At 38.4% G+C, this 13452-nt stretch overlaps 1 pseudogene across 1 annotated transcript; it reads left to right on the forward strand.

Moving 5' to 3' along the window:
* The first annotated feature begins 4645 nt into the window (after positions 1 to 4645).
* LOC146238076 (uncharacterized) lies at positions 4646 to 7233 on the forward strand (annotated as a pseudogene). The gene is made up of 3 exons (XR_014740611.1): positions 4646 to 4795; positions 5069 to 5161; positions 6918 to 7233. The product of XR_014740611.1 is annotated as an uncharacterized LOC146238076 (transcript).
* The last annotated feature ends 6219 nt before the right edge of the window (positions 7234 to 13452 follow it).

Genomic DNA, 13452 nt, shown 5'->3' on the forward strand with positions numbered 1-13452 from the left:
CTTTCTCATGTCAGACGTGCGGATGTAAGGAACTTTCAACTGAGAAGGAGTACTTTACTCATGTAAATCAACATCTTAGGCAGTATGAAACCATAACTTGTATGTTTGAGGGATGTATGTATCAAACAAACATATATGGTACGTTTAACTCACACAAACATCGAAAACATAATCCCCACACCCTAAAAGACTTTAAAGCAGGTGTGGTTAAAGTCACTGCTCCGTTGAAGCAATCTGCTACTCCTGCAGATGACAGACCCTCATCTTCAGACATAGATTTTGGTTCACCGTCAGATGCAGATAGTGATGTTGATACTTCAGATGACCTTCCAAACGTTGTAGAACAAAAAATAGGCACAATTTTATTGAAGTTGGAAAACATTTTTCATGTTCCGTCAACAGCAATTGACCAATTGCAGATAGCTACACTATCTGTTAAGTACTGTGTCTGTGCCTGTAACCTATAGCAGTCTTTCGGAATTTTTCAAAAATAAAAACTTAGTAGTTGATGGCTTGATTATTAGGGAACTAGCTGATGTACTGTGTCATTCTAATCCTTTAGTGAAAGCAATAGGGCCAGGTGGCCATCTTGCTACAGCTTAAAAGAGAAAGGAGTACTTTAAGTGTTTAATGTTGTTGAGCCAGTGGAGTTTATTTTAGACAAAACAAAGAGCAGGACCTTTCAATATATCCCATTATTGCAGTCTTTGCAGCAGTTGCTTTCTACTGACGTGTTAAATAGTGTTATAAATAGCCACAGAACACAAGGAGGTAATACAGAGCCAGCTTGAAAACCAGCAGTATCGCTCTCTAAGAGACGGTGTGTACTTCAAGGAAAACCCTTTCCTGTCAGGTGATGAGTTGAAAATGTGTTTAACCTTGTACATTGATGACTTTGAATTGTGTAATCCCCTGGGCACATCACGAAAGAAGCATAAATTGTGTAGTATATACTGGGTTCTGAATAACTTGCCACCGGGCTCTCATTCAGCACTCAGCTCAATTTATTTGGCAGTTTTGTGCAAGAGTGACAATGTCAAAGCTTATGGATATGGTAACATTTTAGAGCCACTTTTACAAGACCTTGTCACTCTAGAAGAGCATGGTGCATTCATCTCAAAACTTGGAAAGTTTGTAAAAGGAACAGTCCATAGTGTAATTGCTGATCATTTGGGGGCACATTCGTCTCTGGAGGAGGGGATCCCTCTCTGAATTGCTCCTCCCAAGGTTTCTTCCATTTTTTTCACCCGTTGGGAGTTTTTCTGGGAGTTTTTCCTTGTCTTCCTTGAGGGTTTAGGTTGGTTGAGGGGCAGTTCTATGGGCGTATGTGAAGCCCTCTGTGACATGCTTGCGTGTAAAAAGGGCTATACAAATACATTTGATTTGATTTGACATGGATTAGCTGGTTTTGGTGAGAGCTTCTCTGGGAAATATATTTGTCGATTTTGTACGGCTCAGAAAGAAGATATTCAATCTAAGGACGTTCAGTCAGGTGCTTTTTTACTTTGAACCAAAGAAATACATGAAGCACATGTAAAATCTGCACAGGAAACTGACACAAACTGCTTTGGGGTGAAGAGAGCGTGTGTTTTAACTGAACACCTTCACCACTTTCATGTTAACACAGGGTATCCCCCAGATCTAGTGCATGATTTAAAAATGCAGACAAAAAAAAACGTTCTCACATAATACCACAAAGCTATTCTTTAAAAAAAACAATAGGTGGCAATGAGAATTGGAGCTTAATACGTTTGCTTCCATTTCTAATAGGAGACTTGATACCAGAGGATGAGCTTTATTGGAAAGTTATACTAGATTTGAAGGAAATTGTAGAGTTAGCTGTGGCACCTGTTCATTCGGATGAGACAATTACCTATCTTGATGTGAAAGTGTCTGAGCACAGAGATTACTTGAACTTGACCCAGGTGTAACAGTGAAACCTAAACACCACTATCTTGAGCATTATCCACACTTGATTAGGTGCTTTGGTCCACTTGTAGGTGTATGGACGATTCGATTTGAAGCAAAACATAGCTTTTTTTAAACAAGTTGCCCGACATACAAATAATTTCAGAAATATTGCACTCTCACTGGCAGCAAAACACCAACAATTCATCAGTTATCACATCCATTCATCCAGTTTCAGGACATTGAATTTGGAAGTTGCAAATATCTCCACAATCCAGGTTGATGTTTTGAGTAGGGAAGTTGTTTTGGCTCTCAGGCAAAAGTATCCAGGTATCAGTCAAGTTAATCTTACAAAAAATGTCACCACTAAAGGAATAAATTACAGAAATTGAATGGTAGTTGCATGTGGTTCAACTGCTGGAATGCCTGAATTTGCAGAAATTCTACAAATGGGCATAATAGGAGATGAGTTGAGTTTTATTGTTCGTTTATTTTGTGCCTGGTATAGAGATCATTTTAGGGCCTTTCAGTTGACTTTGTCACCAGGTAGAGAGGTTGCCCTAGTTCATCTTGAGGAACTGACTGATTGCTATCCACTTTCAGCCTACACTGTTGGATCCAAACGTATGGTAACACTGAAGAGGCACATCATCGTCAAAGGTTTGATTTTGAATGACCACAGCAAAAAAATATTGATACTCTGTAACCCCAGCCATATCTTCATGTCACAAAGTTCATAATTTTACAGTTTTACAGTCAATTCTACATCTAAAAAGTCGCTTTCAAGAGATATAGGAATTCTGCTTTTAGCCAGCATGGTCCGATTAATTTGGTGATTTGTTTAAAACTGGCAATCTGGGTGAGACTGCTCCCCTGTTACACTGTTTTGATGTTAGCATCAGTCAGACTCGGTCACTCACTGACAGTGTGCACACCGTTATGTTGTACTTCATCCATTTTACACTATAAACGTCAGGGAGCACTGCCTATTGTAGATACGAGCCTGCAGAAGATAGCCAGCATCTCTGATTTCTTTAACCAAACCCGTTTCATTCATCATTTGCCTGACAAAGCGACCTCCGTTAGCCAGGCTAGTTTTGCCCGATCACTTGGTCAGGCTATGTAAAGGTATCTGGTCAAGTGCCTTTGGTGCATAGACAAGTGAAACGGAAATGTACTTGTCCAAAGGAGAAGTGCCTCAAAAAGTTAATGTCAAGCCTAGCCACCCAGTGGCCAGAGATATATGATGACCTGATCGACACTCCAAGTGTAATAGATCCAGGAGAAGTTTGTCTTTTACAACCGACATGCGCAGTTGAGCCTGCTTGACAGTTGTGTGACGTAGGGTGATTATTGGTCTATAGCTTACTGTTCAGCCGTTCAACAAAAGCATTAGCTACTTCAACTTAATAGCATGTAAATTTATATAAATCTTCTCAGATGCCCAAAAATTGTGATGTTGTCTGAGCCGCTTGTAATAATGTTAATATTTATAATTTGCTTCCTAGTCATAACTTTGTATTATCCCTAATACCAGTCCTTTTGGTGTGTTTGTATCTGCTCTATAGATTAAATAAGCAGGATGGCAGGATGTGTTACCATCAGAGTCCTTTTTGGAGGTGAAGATGATGCAAGGAAACTAACCCTTAAATCCAGAATACCAACAACTGTGGAAGAATTGGTTCTTGAAATAACTACTGTCTTTGGAGTGACGGAGCAGTTCAGGCTTCAGTACAAAGATGAAGACTTCAACAATCAATTTATGAACCTTTCGTCAACTTCAGAGATCCAAGATAAAAGTACTGTGAAAGTTGTGTACTTGAGTGAGACTACCCGCTCTGAAATCTTGGCTTCAACCCCTACACATACCTGCTCCACAATCCCAGGGACTACCTTCTTGGCATCGACCAGCTCATCTCCAGAGCCTAGTGATTCAGTGTCTGTCCTGTCATATCGCAGCAATGATACCATCCTGCTGTTCTCTCCTGAGTCTCGGTCCTGCTCTTGGCCTGAATCTTTTGTTGTGCCGCGCTTTTCATATTGCGCTGAGATGATGCTCCAGACAGGTAATGCTGACTTTAATACAAATGGAACTTTACTCTATCTTACCCCCAAAATTCAATCTGATATACTTGAAGGACTTGCTGAAGAAATGATCAGATACACAGTATATCCAAGGGATGATCATTATGAAGCAGTTGCTGAAGCCTTGATCCAGACCCATCCATGTTTGTTTGAGAAAGGAACTCGCACTGGGTATTGTGGATGGAAGCACTACATGAAGGTAAAGATGATGAGCTTCCGCACCAAGCTCAGCCGAGCTGGACACCCAGAAGGCACTGTCAACTCACTTAAACAAACGGAAGGGTCAGGGGAAACCAGCTGCAAATGTCAAAAAGCCCCGGAAGGCAGAGGTTAATTTCTGTCCGTGCCTTCCAAGAGGCGAAACTACAGACAGCCTAGAGGTTGAAAGGGTTGCTCTAATGACGGAGGTAAAAAAGAATAACAAGGATGAGGCATGGATTAAGGAAAAGATGCAGCATACCTTCTCTTACAGAAGACAAGAAGTTCTCCAGGAACCAACAGTTACAGAGTTTTTTAACAGATGGCCAGCACTGTTTGAAGTTGGTGAAGTGAGTGTAGTAACCCATTTCTTAGAAAACATAGATTAAGTTGAATGTTAGACATCTAGTTAAAGTAAAGTATACCCTGTCTCTTTCAGGTCAACATGGAGTTCATGCGTATAACTACAATCCCTCTGACTTTCTCCCTGACAAAATTCATTGGACAACTGGACAGATACAGTGATGACCTGATCAAAGTTTTCCATGCCAGAGGAGGATCTGCAGGAAAGAAAATCAGCACCATTATGGCACCGACAGCTAATGTAAGTGTCAAGCAACAAGCTGCTGGAGTTCTACAGGTTGTTTTTTTTCACCTCATTTGTTCTCTGCTCCTTTCTCTAAAAGTTCAACAGATTTGCAGGCTGTCAGTCATTTCATGTTGCAAAAATAATTTGTGAATTATAGTTAACACTCACCACCTTCTGATTCCTTTAGGGAAGGATGCAGCAGCACTGTCTGTTTCTAAAATTCTGCATTACTTACACAAAGCATAGACTAATGTATTATATTTTAGATTCTTGATTTGCTGACTTCAGAAGGAAGACATAAACATCAAGCGTGACTGTGTTCTGAGGAGCCTTAGCATCTATCTCAATGAAGACATGGAGAAGCTTGTCAAAGAATACGTGGTAAGTGTACATCAGCCTACTCTTCTTTGTGCCAGGTGTAATGAAATTCCCATCAGGCGTTCCTGAGATTGCATTCATGAGTGGGATGGACATGAGGTCACAGTGACCTTGACCACCAATGTGATTTATCTAAAGTCCAAGTGTCCGTTTGACCCAAATAAGAAATTCTGTTAAGGCAAGTGCAAGTGCGGTCCCTTGTAGGAAGTAAACCCCCCTGGGCCTGAGGAGCCTGGGATAAGGAGGGTCTGCCAGGTAGTGGCACCTAAATGCCTCACCTATGGTGAAAAGTCTTCCATGAGCAGTAAGGTGAGGAGGCAAAAAAACAAACTGTACTTCACATCAAAGCAGTAGGTATTACGGAATTTACATTTGTTTTTAATATTTGTTCAGATACTGGGACGCCAGGAGGTCTCCTTAGATGAAAACAATGTGGCGCATACATCTGTAAGCTTTACAACCTTGCATAATTTGTCATGGCCATTTAAACCTTTCCAGCCTGAGCCAAAATTCTGATAATGACATTTGAGAATTTTGTAGAAACCCATCTGTCAAACCATAGGCCATTGGAAAATATAGTGTACATGTCAATTAAGTTTAAAGTTATGAATCTTGTTTTGACTTTTACTAGAATGGATATGGAGGACTGTCTGCATATGAACTGAAGCGCATGGAGAACATTAGACAGAAAGACGACTTCCTGTCTTCCCTAAAGTTAATGCAAGTAGGTAGACTTTAAGTATGGGATTCATTTTTCCACAAATCCAGGGAAATCTGGTTTGTGCAATTCAGGATAAATAGTTGAGCTTAATCCTCAAAGTATTAACAAAGACGATGCCATCCACCTCTTAGTCCTCCATGGTGCCTGTGTCTTAAGCTTTGCTGTTCATAAATAGATACGATGGGGGGTAAATATTGCTTTTCTGTCGTTAGGCAGCTGAGGATCTGAAACAGTCAGTAAGGCCCAAGCTATCTCAGCAGGGTCTCATGAGGTAGGTTTGTTTGTAGGAGCTTAAATGCAGTTTATATGGGAGATAAATATTTGGCTCGTTAGTATGTAAAAAGTACATTGATGTGGTAAAAGTACACAATTGTACATGATTATATTGATTATGATAAAATGTACATGATAAATGGATCTATTGAACAAAATGTGTTCAGTTTTAATAAGTTAATGTATTAATAGTCATGGGGAACCGCAATGTTGGGTCCCACATTAGTGCAAAAAGTTTTATAGATAGATAAATGAAAAAGACAGTCATTTTAGCAGGTCAGAGGCTGCTGTGAGAGATGTGCTGCCTCCTCGCAAGTCCTTGCGTCTCCATGGAGAGACCCTCACGCTTCCCCCTGAACTCCAAGGAGTGGGGAACTATGAACATGTAATTGACTGACTGCACTGCTTGGCTGAAGTTTGATGCACACTTTTTTATCTCACTAAACTTAGTTATTGGCAGCCTGAGCTCTGGTCTAAGGTAGGAGTTAGCCTTGTACCCTCAGTTGTCAATTTTCAACTTCTAGTTGTGCAGAGATGGTAAATTATTTTTATTTATCTTTTTAGGCTTTTTGGAGTTTGTCAAAGGATAAAGTTTGAAGTCACTATGACCATGTCCATTCCATTCTTGTGAATGTAATATCTCTGGAACACCTTATGGGAATTTATTCAAATGAACGCTCGCCTGAAATGAGCTAGATTTGAGCTAGATTAGATTTGAGGTCAAAGGTCAAGGTGACTGACAGCTCTTTTCTGTTTGTCCTGCAGGACATCGATTCCAGTGAGGCAGAGTTGGCGCAGATGACCATGGGCATATACACTGTTCCGAGTGCAAATCCGGGAAATGGGTGTTTTGCTGGCGTGGTTCTTGAAGGAGTGACAGTTATTCCCAACCTCCCAAACGTCACCATGGGATGTGTCATGCTTTTTGGACTTGTCTACAGCCTTAACTTGAGCTAACCCAAGGACCTGAAACCTACATTTGAATTTTATCAGAAGATCATTATGGAACTGGACCCAACAAAGTTGTCACCAAAAGTCCAAGGACTCAAAGTTAAGTTGCCTAAGTGATAAAAACAGCTCATAACAAAATACAACTTTTTTCTCTTGTGGCAGATTTATTTTTGTTGGTTTAAACAGCACACCAGTTGCTAAATAAATAGGAAATCTTCCCACCTCCTAATTTTTTTCACCCATGTTCCTTAAAGGGCTCCGTAGACTAAATAACTGGGAAGTTAAATACTTTACTATATTTATTTTTGATATGTTTTCATTTGTGTACAATGCATGACCAGAGAGGATTTATCGACATATCAATATTATTTTGGAAAATTGTTAAATTAGAACTATTTGTGGCAGTCTTTTTTTTCTTCTAAAAATAAATGAGAAATCTTCCCACATCTAATTTTTTCACCCATGTCCCAAAGGGTTCCGAAAACTAAATAACTGGGAAGTGAATTACTTAACGATATTTGTTTTTGATATGTTTTCATTTGTGGATCCTGTCTAGACAGGATTTATCGACATTATATCAATATAATTTTGGAAAATTGAGTAATTCGAAGATGCAAATATTTGGTAATCTGTTACTCATTGATGGCAATAAATTGATCAATTCAACAAGTGTCCGATTTATTTTCTATAGGTATTGTGGGTGGATGTAAATATTTAAAGATGTTTAAAATCCTTTGGGTATTAATAAAAAGTACATACATATCTAATTTGAATAAATATAGTTTATTAGGTTAACCTGACTGTAATGCAATTTGGGTATTAATAAAAAGTACATACGTAGTATCTATTTTGAATAAATATAATTTATTAGGTTAACCTGCCTATAATGCAATTCAAACAAATAGTCTTTATTAACATGAACCTACTTTTATGCATTTCAAACGAATACGTTTTATTATATTGACATATACAAATCATATTAAGTTTATATATTTAGTTTAATTCTAATTATGTAATGTAAATGAATGGAAATTCTATATGCATTTAAATTACATAAATCTAAAAAATTAGGCTCAAATATTTCTGTGAGTGTTAGTAACCTGTGACCCTGTGTCTAAGAGACAGTTTACTTCTTCATCAGTAATGATGAATCGTGCTCTGCTCTTGGCACCAACTAACCCTTTTGGTAGTTTTACAGTGGGCTCAGTACTGTGTATATATATTTTAGTGAAGCTCGTTTTATGTCATTGGGACAATGTTTGGTCTCTCCAGCTCTTGTTTGTCCCCCAACAGAAGCTGTTTTTAGTTTAACTGTTCTGTAGCTGGATTTTGAGTTTCCCACTGGATCTGCCGTTCTAAGTTTTTTTTTTTTTTTTTTGCCGCAACTAAGGATGGATTAGCCGTTGGATTCACCGTCACAGGATGCTGCTATGTGGCCATCTTTGCCGCACTGAAAGCAATACCAAGGCCGGGCTAGCTGTTAGACTTGAAGCCTGGTCTTGACTGCTTCACAGGTTCTTCATTCGGTTGTTTGGCATTTTCTTTACGTGCGCCTACATTAGTAGTGCTTCCCTTGGGCTTTTTGTTGCTTTGAGTCTTAAGGTGTGAAAGCTGACTTTTGAGCTCAGCTATCTGTGTTTTTAAACCTTCTGTTTCACTCACCACCTCAGAGGGCTCACCAAGACATGCTTCCTGCATCACCCGAGTCTTGGAGTAACCAACTGGTTGCTTAGCTGCACCAAGGTGTTGCTTCGTACGAGTCATTTTTCCTTCCTGCTTATCTTCTTCTGAGCGGAGAAGCAGCAAAAATTCTGAAAATGACGGTGGTTTATTTTTTCTCTGTTCCAGATCGAGGTCAGTTATGAGAGCATTGTCCCAGCAACCTCTACAGAATTGCCTCAGAAGCTGGCAATCAAGTGCATCGGCTGAAACACCTCTTCTCATGGCCATGCTCAGGGTAACTTGCAGCCTTTGCAAGTAGCTGGATGGCTTTTCACCATGATTTTGCAGGGTTCCCATGAATTTGGCAAAGAGTTTGTTTCCATCTTCAACCGTGCCATATGCCGAATCTATCAGCTGAACGTAATCAGTCGCCAATGCTTGAGGACTCAAATGCTTTATGGAGGTCTGCAGCTGGTGGCATAAGACTGTCAACGATTCTTCTAGTACGTTGAATATCCGACATGCCAGGGTAATTCAGGATAAGTTCTACATTTGCGCGCCACATGTCAAAGTCTGCTTCATTGTTTGGACGGGGGGGGGGGGGATCTACCTGAAAATGCTGAGCCTTGTTGTTGCATGGAGCTGAGACGCAGTTTCCTCATTCCTGACTGTGTTCGACAATTACCCTCTGCACATCAGTGGGGTTTACATCACTTAAGGTGATTGATGGGGAAGTCTTTACATTAGCCGTTTGGCGTAGTACAGATGCTACAGTATTGGTCAGGTTTTGAGGCGGAGCAGAAAGCACCGTGGATCTATGGCCGTCAGGCTGTGCCATAGTTAAGTCTAACAATTCGGGACCTGTGTGTCTCAAGGTTTAGAGTTTTATTATGCCGAGGAGAAGTAGAAGGCTCATTACGTTTAGTTGACTCCTCATTAAGACATGTACTCTTCAAAAGAAACTTAGATTTTCACTTGTGATCATTAAGGTGGATCCTGTAAAACTTTTACTTTGACCTGGATTTATATTAATCCATAAAACATTTTGATCTATTTTGAAATATATCTAAATTCTATTTTTCCCATGGGTTGGATCTAAATTCTATTTTTCTAAGTATTCTCCTAATTAGCTTTAAACATAAACCGTTCAGCTAATAAATTGAACACTTTTCAATTGTATTTCAATCACAACAAAAAACGAAATATGAAATCAAAACCTACAATGTAAAATCAAATTAGTTCAAAATCAGCCAGTCACTGTTTTGCAACCCTTCACTGTGCAGTCTTTTGATACCAACGTTGCAGGTCTTTCTTGTGCCGTCTTCTTCCCAGGGAGGATTCTATGGGTGGCTCGCCATCTTGGTCTTCCCACGTGCAGTGGACCATTCAATTTCAAAGAACCCCAAAAAACTGACCTGTTTAAAACAGCGTCATACATACAAACATGAAATTAGTGTAATTTATCTAAGAAAACAATTTAACCGACACTGCATTCATTTACAATGACATGCATTTCAGAATGAATCAAATAAAATGGATGCTAGCTTGTAGCTACTACATCGTAGGGTCTTTACAACATGAGACCAAATAGTCTTCAAAAACAATTAAATAATACAACCAATACATTGACTTTCTTCATATTGTAGTTTGGCTTTGACAAAACATTATTATCAAAAGAAAACTTACCAATTCCGTTCAACGAATTTCCGAAAACAAAAAATTTCACTAAGACAAACAACACCGTGGTTAGCGTATTTTTTTCTTGTTTGTTGTCTTGATTATTTATCCCTCTCTTTAGTAAATCGTTTTTTTTACAAACTTTAGCTATGTTTGTTGGAGAGTATTAACGAACTTTAACTCAGTTTTCGTTCTTTTTATATGTAGTATTCTCTTTTCTTGCTAGAACTCTTCTCGAGCGTTTTTCTCTCTCGTTCTGGCAGTAGCAACGTCTCAACTGATTTGGCTCAACTTTTCCTGATTGGCTGATGTCAATAGGCTACTCTTAAAGAGACATCACACAGACTATCAAGCCAATTGTTAAACCTATTACTTTATTTTTTCTTTTGCTTATTCAAGTAACCTATTTTTATGTATGTAATTCACCTAGGTTACACGTTCATCTGATTGTTCATCAATCATTCGTTCATCATCACTGAGCTAGAGGAAACAGAAATGATTGGTTCATTTAACGGGGTCTTCGAGTCTTTGGATCATTTTTCACGGACTTGCCTTATGGAGGACCAAACCTGCCATATTTACAAATGAATGAATGAATAAATAAATGTCCACATCCATGCATTTAGACAGAAATAAACAAATATATATATTAATTAATGCACAATTGTCAATCAATAGTTACATATATTTTACATTTATGTATTGATTTATTTTGTATTCATTTATGTATTGATTTATGTATTTATTCATTCATTCATTCATTTATATATTCATTTGTTTATTCATTTATTTATTCATTTATTTATTCATTCATTCATTCATTCATTGTTCCCAATATGATAATGAGAGGAGGCCAGTAGGCGTGGAAACTGATGTTCAGATATTGCAATCAATCCAGAGCCATAGATTCAATCTAGCTAACGCCTGGGACACACTGGCTGCGAAGCGCCCTGGAGCGCCACGATATACTACGAATGGCGCGATGCTGTTCACACTAGACGCGCATTTCTCCACGCCGGTCACCAAGCCTTTCACCTTCTCTGAGATTTTCTTTTCTACATGTAAAGCTGACATGTACATAAACATGGCATAGGCTACAGGCTATTTAGGCAACTTGTTGCTCCAACAATAACCGTTGCATCGGCATCCCATTCCCAATATAATGTGGCAACGTTTGGCTTTTGTTGCCGTAGTCTTTGTAAAATATGTGCTATGGGGCATACAACTCCATTTAGGACTAAGCTACATCATCTTCGATGATTAACTTTGTGTCGTCAATCTTCACAAATTTATCTTCTGCTTGATTGGGGGCTATATGCCAGATTGTCTATCTCGCTCTTACACACAGGACAAATATGTTGGTTTGACAATCAACAATCAGGATTTTTTATTTTAAAATGTTTACGTTTTTATCGGGGTAAACACATGGTTGGCCGGTCAGCGTAGTGAAGTTGGGTGTTAAGTGATAGCCCACAACTAACGTATTAAAATCTTTATAACATGTTTGTTTATCCAAATATCATAAATGATGAATTAAATCTTTGTTTTCAACAAGGTCGGCCAGCCTGTCCATGTAGGCTATGTTGTCCATGACAGCAAGGATGGATGTAAAGCTACATAATCGAATACAAAGCGTGGAAAACGATTAGCCAATGGTGTGTCAAATACCGCCTACCTATTTTGATTGACACATCTCATTAACATATTGAGAAGAAGAAATACAGGAATGAATGAATGAATAAATGAATGAATAAATGAATGAATAAATGAATTAATAAATGAATGAATACATGAATGAATAAATAGATGAATAGATAAATGAATACACAAATAAATACATAAATACATGTAAATTATAAGGTAATATTGATTGACAATTGTGCATTAATTAGTACATGTATTCATTTATTTATGTCTAAATGCATGGATGTGGACATTTATTTATTCATTCATTCATTTTTAAATATGGCAGGTTTGGTCCTCCATATTGCCTAGGCTCAGAAGAGGAAACAGAAAGTATTTGTTTACTTAATTCACTTTCGCGTGACTAGGTTTAGTAAGACGTGAATGATATTTGTTCACAAGTGATAATTATAGGTTTTGTTACCTTAACTTTCTTTTTTTTCTCGGACACCTGAAAATGACTGCTCTCTGAGACTACTCGTTACTCCCGAGTCATACTAATGATTCGTTCAAAATGAACGAATCGTTCACGAACCACACTTCACTAGAGGGGAAACGATGAGCATGGATCAACCAACGCAGTGCGAAGAGAGGCTTGACAGCCAGGCAACAACTCAAGGATCTGTAGCAGTCATTTTGTTTCAGGTAACAAACTCATGATAAACAATAGCTAATGGCTACATGACCAGTAACACGCCAGAAAAAGGTTATGAATTTGCGTTAGCTTAACATAACTAAACTCATTGTAATTAGCTAGCTACAAGTCGCTACATTGTACATTATAGGGTGAGTTCAGGTAATGTGGGACATCAGGTAAAGTGGGACAGTTATGCATTTTGATGATTTAATATGTGCAGAACCGACATCCAATCACCAGAGCTGATCTTGACTCGTAAATACAACACTTCTAGTCACTATGCAGTGGTTTTTATTAGTTTGACATCATCAGAGTATGCGTGATCTGGCTTGACAAGAGGTCTATACAGAAAAAATGCATGCAAAGTTCAGCGGCATATGACATTATATTTCTCAATGATAAGGCTGGCAAATAAATTTAAATGAAGTTACAGTGAGTACTATTGCAGCATATTGAAGGGATTGAAACACTGATTGAAACACACACAAAAATGTGTAAAATAATGCTTTGTTAGCTGAAAAAAAAAAACTTTTATGTGACAGAATTTTTCAGGTAAAGTGGGACATCTAGTAATGCTGTTATTATGCTAAAAAAGTAATTTAATTCGACAGTTCTCAAATGTTTAATACCAATGCACCATACTGCACTTAAGTTACCAACTAAATAACAACTTACACTGTCTTCAAACCA

Source organism: Hypomesus nipponensis, chromosome 21, assembly GCF_054491055.1.
Source record: "Hypomesus nipponensis isolate SF chromosome 21, ASM5449105v1, whole genome shotgun sequence".
In the NCBI taxonomy this organism is placed as follows: Eukaryota; Metazoa; Chordata; class Actinopteri; order Osmeriformes; family Osmeridae; genus Hypomesus; species Hypomesus nipponensis.